General features: G+C 36.8%; 1 non-coding gene across 1 annotated transcript; it reads right to left on the reverse strand.

The window, feature by feature from the left end:
- Positions 1 to 5,485: 5,485 nt before the first annotated feature.
- Positions 5,486 to 5,592, reverse strand: LOC116142954. Its single transcript, XR_004130066.1, has one exon. It is a non-coding gene; the product is annotated as a small nucleolar RNA R71 (small nucleolar RNA).
- Positions 5,593 to 5,854: the final 262 nt, after the last annotated feature.

A 5,854-nucleotide genomic window follows, 5' to 3' on the forward strand; every position in this document is an offset into this window, starting at 1 on the left:
TAAAACCTACAACTTGCTAAAAACAGACTAAACCTGCCTTTATATAGTTTTTAGACAAAATGGTAAAGTTGTAAACACTAGTCGCCGAAATTAGGGTTCAAAATGCGACATTTTTACATTTTGTGCGATTTGCACCACGGCGAGGCTGAATTGCACCCCAACTCGATTGAATTGCACCCCAACTCGATTGAATTGCACCTCAACGTGTTTCCAGGTGATTTGTTTCTTGAAAAAATTGTATCATGTTGCGGTGTAGTACAATTACACTGCGACATTGTTTGGAGTTCGCCAACGTTATGTGCAGTATTGTCAATCTTCACTACGGTGCAATTTGCAATTCACTCTTTTTCTTCACGCCTTAATTTATCTGCACTCATCTGAACACCAACACAAGCATGAATAATCCATCTTTTTGTACCTAAAAACTTAAAAACATACACAACACCCGTGATTTTGGAAGATAACGAAACATGCAAGAAATCACATCATAAATCATGCATTAAACCTTAAATTTCTCACAGTTTCACCCCCAAATCACTAAATAAATATGCACTTCCAACACTCAACAGTCCACCATCCCCATGATGATGCTCTGGGCATCATAGCTTGGGTAGGGAATCGGAAAGTTCATAGGATGCTCATAGATAACGGGAGTGCAATAAATATGTTGTACTATCCTGCCTTCGAGCAGATGTGGCTAAAGAACAACGCCCTTAAGCTGATTGTGACACCACTTTATAGGTCTACCAGTGGCCACATTGTTAGAGTTGGTGCCATAGAGCCAATCAATTATTGTAAAATTGACTCTTCATAATAATGATTATTAATCAGTAAAAGGCAATTTTCTTCTATATCATGTAAATCATAATTGTGTGTATTGATATATGTCCTTAGGATGGTAGAACTGTGACGAGGGTATCAAGTGTTTCAAATCTTGATAGTGAGAACCCTATGATCACATATGGTGGCCATTGTAGAAATGTCCATAGCCCCAGTATTATTTTGGCCAAGGACACAGATAATACGGTAAGGCTATCATAGTGTTGAACGACCTTGTTGAAAGACAGTGACTAGTCTCATTTGTCAAGATTGTTTGCCGACAACCTGGTGTGACACATGGGTGCTTGTTGTAGGCAAGTTCACTGGATAGACCCCAAAGGATTCCATATAGATGGTAACACCAGTGTCTGCAATAAATCCTCTAACGAATGGTGGTGCATGTGATCCTTAGACTTGAGGTCACTGGAGTGCCTTGTGCACCTATTGGTGTAGTTTGACACCAGCCTAATGTAGTTCTATTCAGAGCTATCAATACGGTAGTGATTGGCTGCATTGAGAAGTGTATCAAGACTATAGTGGATCAACAAAGGATTCATCAATCCCGGGTATGCAAGAAGTTAAACTTAAGGCGTAATTCAATGAATGGCAATGACACTAAAGGTGTAGCCACAGTGGGATTGACTTGTTGCTCAATCCAATTTATTATTCCGGTCATTGGTCCAGTAACTGAATACAAAGATATCGAAGATAACTGAGGTTGACACTATTTCTGTACCTCAGCCTCGATGAGATAATAGATGATGAATGGATCACCTTGCATGATAACCATATTGTTGATAGGCAAGCTGTTTCGCTAAGTCCGAATCTATCGGGTGGCCAAGATGCCTTGCTAGGGGCCAATCTTGGTCTATGCTTAGTGAGACGGTTGATTGGTGTCAATCGCGAGACTACTCACTACCGATATGATGAGGAGCGCTCGGGTCACACACATAGAAGACATATTAAGGATGAATTGGTGAGAAAGTGTATTTTCATCATTTATGATGGAAAGGATATTTTCGTCTTTTCAAATGAAAGGGCATTTTGGTAATCTCACAATGCTTTTAAATTTGCTGAGGTCGTTACCTATATTTAATTTCATATTGAAATTAAAATTAGTGAGACTATGTATTTAAATATATTCATATATTTAAATATTATATATATATTATTTAATATTAATATTTGATGATATTAATATTAGTGAAGATAATATATATGAAATATGAAATTTATATTTGAATTTAAATATATATTCAATATTAATATTTGATGATATTAATAAAGATAATATATGAATATGAAAATCATATTTAAATTTGAATAAGATACCATGTGGATTATTACCTCGTTTGGTAATGAGGATTTACTATTCTAGTCATGGAATAATTTTATTCCTAGCAAGATTAGGGTTTTAATTTTTGTTGCATATAAAAGGCAACTTAAAATAAAAATAAAATTGGAGAACACATTAATTAAATCCAAGCCACTCAACTCACTCTCTCTCACGCTTTTCTCTTGGTGAAGAAGAGAATTTTTCTTGAAGAAAAATTATGCATCCTTTTTGCTTGTGTGTCTTGCTAGTACTTGAGACCGCAAGTCGATCGCCATCCTATCTTCCTGTGGATACAGAGAGTTCACTCTTATCTTAGAGTGGGAGCGATTCGTATCGATTGAAGGAGCCTCCAAACGCTGGTCTGAAATCTAGAAATTTTATATTCAATAACATTTCATGTGTAAATAACGTAAAGCATGTATAAGGTTCTTGGGTTCAATATTATTGTTGGGGATTTTATTTTTGTTTTCCGCTGCGTAAACCTCATCAGCGACTAACAGTGGTATCAGAGCCTTCCTTATACCTTTTACGTTGTTATTCGATGTTTGGTTGAATTGATTTTGATATGTACAGATTATGTTATTGCATGATGTGTAAAAACAGATTTTTTTGTGTTAAAAAATATGTTGTGGTTGATGTGTTGCTAATCTGTGTATTTTTTTTTTTTTTTTTGCATTTGTTTTTAGGGGATCAAAATCAAATAAAACTTGATTTCAATCAAAGTAGGATGTTGCCTTGTAGGGTGGCATGTTACTGTTGTGTGCTACCACACACGACAGCATAAGAAGCAGCAGTGACAGCGCGCAAACACACGCTGCTTCACAGATTGTGTGCAGCTGTTGCACACTGCCTCACGGGAGGGAGTGCTGGCCACATGCTGGAGCATGTGGCCTTGGGCTATGTTGCCGCAAACGGCATAGCAGCAGCCTAGTGCGACTACACCAAGGCTATTGTCGCACGCAGTAGTGGCGCATGCGAATGCACAATTACCATCCTCTTGATTGGCTATTGTTTTAGGGCTACGCTATGGTGGCCAAGTGCTCCCAGCACTTGGCCTCAACTGGCACTTGGTTTTTCAGCCAAGGGCATGATCTAGTGCGCGTTAAAACGTTCACCAAATCTAGATTTTTTTTTTTTAGGCAGCCCATGTGAAGATGCAATGGACTGAATTTTGGGCCTTGATCGTATTGTTGTGTGATATTTTTAATCCATAATTTTCTAAAAAATTTTTTCTGTATGTTAGAAACATTCTGGAAGCCCAATTGAGTGAGGACTGATAACAAGGGACTAAAATGAAAATTTTAAAACTTGTTGGACTTAAATGCAATGATAATCCTAGGATTATACTATTTTATCTAGGCTTTTTGGCAGGATTTTGGATACTTCTTCTTTCGTTTGTACCTGAATTGCAACTTAATTTCATATATTTTATGTTTCAGGCAAAAACATGCAATTAGAGCAAATACTGAGCGGAATTGAGTTTTTGGACCCAAAAGCAAGCGCATCTCAGGATTCAGGGATGTTCTGAAGCGGATTTGAAGAACTATGAAGCTTGTCCTATTGGAGATCAATAAAGATTGAAGATTCAAGCAAGGAAGCAAGCAGAGGGCAATTTCTTAAATTCAGAATAGTTCAGAAAACTTCGCCGCAGTGATAAACTCTCGGGTTAGATAAAGAATTAGAAACCAACTTGATGCCGTGGCGAAGTCTGCGAGTTTCAGTTTTTTTTTTTTTTTTAAACTGTGTGTTTTATTTTAGGCAAGAGTTTTAGGTTTTTTTTGGACCGACTATATAAATGGGACTTAGTCATTTTAGAAAGGGGGTTCGACTTTGTTTGGGAGAAAGAAGAGAAGATTGGAGATTAAAACTCTTTGGATTCATCAAATAGGGAAGATTTTGTTCTCTTTTCTTTATTCCATCATGTTGAATGCATTGTTTATAGCTTTTATTTCGATTTGTGTTAATTTTAGTATGAACTAACCCACTTTTGGGTTAGGGTTTTGATGTAATTGGGATTTTAATGTTTAATCAATAGATTGATGTTGTTTTTACATTCTATTGCATGGATTGTGTGATTACTCTTGTTTTTATTGAAATTACTTGTTGAGCATGATGAGACTGAGAAGTGAATCATGTATTAGCTTTTTAGGGTAATTGCCATTGTTTTATTGAAAGCTAGAGATAGGTTTGAGAATCAATGAAATCAATTTAGGATTCCATTTAGCTTAACGAACTTGGAACTATAAACCTTCAATTTGTTGCTTGCGGAAGCTTAATAGGGATAAGTAGGAAAACATAGCTTGAGAAGGTATGTTTTACACATTAAGTTGTCTAATTTATAATCCATGCATGTGAGTGTAGAAGTAACAGAATTCGTAGATTAATTCATAAAATCCTAGTGAAGTCAAAACCCTACCCGCTTTGTTTAATTGATATTTCTCTTGAATTAACTTTGCTGTCATTAATTAGCTTTTAAAGTACATAGTGAATTTTATTTTAACTTTAGCTTGTTTTCTCTAGCAAATCCAAACATCTTTCGATTTCTCCAACTTAATAAACAACTAGAAAAATCAGTGCTTAACAAGCAATCCTCGTGGGAACGATACTCTACTTATCACTTTATTACTTTTTGCGACTAGTGCACTTGCTACACATTGCATGTTGTAATTTCAACGCATCAAGTTTTTGGCGCCGTTGCTAGGGATTGATTTTGTGTCAACATTGAACTTTTCTTGTGTTAACTAGATTGGAGTTTAATTTTAGTTTTAATTGTTTTCTAGTTTAATTGTGATGTTCTTTTATGTTAGCTTATGATGTCATGCTTCCTTTCTTTCTGTGTAGTTTATGCGAAGAGCTAGACGTCATCCAGTGGTTCTTATTGATCCAGAGATTGAATGAACCGCAAGAAGACTTAACAGAGAAAGAAGAGAACAGGAGGCGATAGTCATTGAGATGGCGGAAAACAGAACATTGAGGGAATTTTCAATACCCACGGTTGATGGTAGTGGTCCAAGTATAACTAGGCCACCAGTGTAAGCCAACAACATTGAAACAAAGCCGGCAATCATCCAGATGATCCAACAGTCAGTACAATTTAAGAGAGATCTAAAGGAAGATCCAAATTCACACATTGCAAACTTCTTGGAGATTCGCGATACCTTCAAGTCAAATGGAGTGTCAAATGACGCCATCAGATTAACATTGTTTCCTTTTTCATTAAGGGATAAAGCCAAGGGATGGTTAATGGCACTACCAGCAGGAACAATCACAACCTGGAATGAATTGGCATAGAAGTTCCTGACTAAATACTTCCTACCAGCGAAATCTACAAAGATGAGAAATGATATCACATCGTTTCTACAAGAAAAGACTGAATCACTTTATGAAGCTTGGGAAAGATATAAGGAACTGCTAAGAAAGTGTCCACACCATGGTTCGCCAGTTTGGATGCAAGTCCAAACGTTCTATAATGGGTTGATGGTTAATGTGCAAATGATGGTGGATGCAGCATCTAGAGGAGCATTGCAAAACAAGACCACCTGAAGAAGCTTATGAGTTACTTGAAGTCCTGGCAAGTAACAACCATCAAAGACCGAATGAGAGAATGCAGTCGAAGAAGTCTATGGGTATTCATGAAGTTGATGCTTAGACGGCCATTTTAGTCCAAGTTACAGCACTTCAGAAGCAATTAGGAGGTAT

The sequence above is a fragment of the Pistacia vera genome, unplaced genomic scaffold, assembly GCF_008641045.1.
Source record: "Pistacia vera cultivar Batoury unplaced genomic scaffold, PisVer_v2 Contig421, whole genome shotgun sequence".
Taxonomy (NCBI): Eukaryota; Viridiplantae; Streptophyta; class Magnoliopsida; order Sapindales; family Anacardiaceae; genus Pistacia; species Pistacia vera.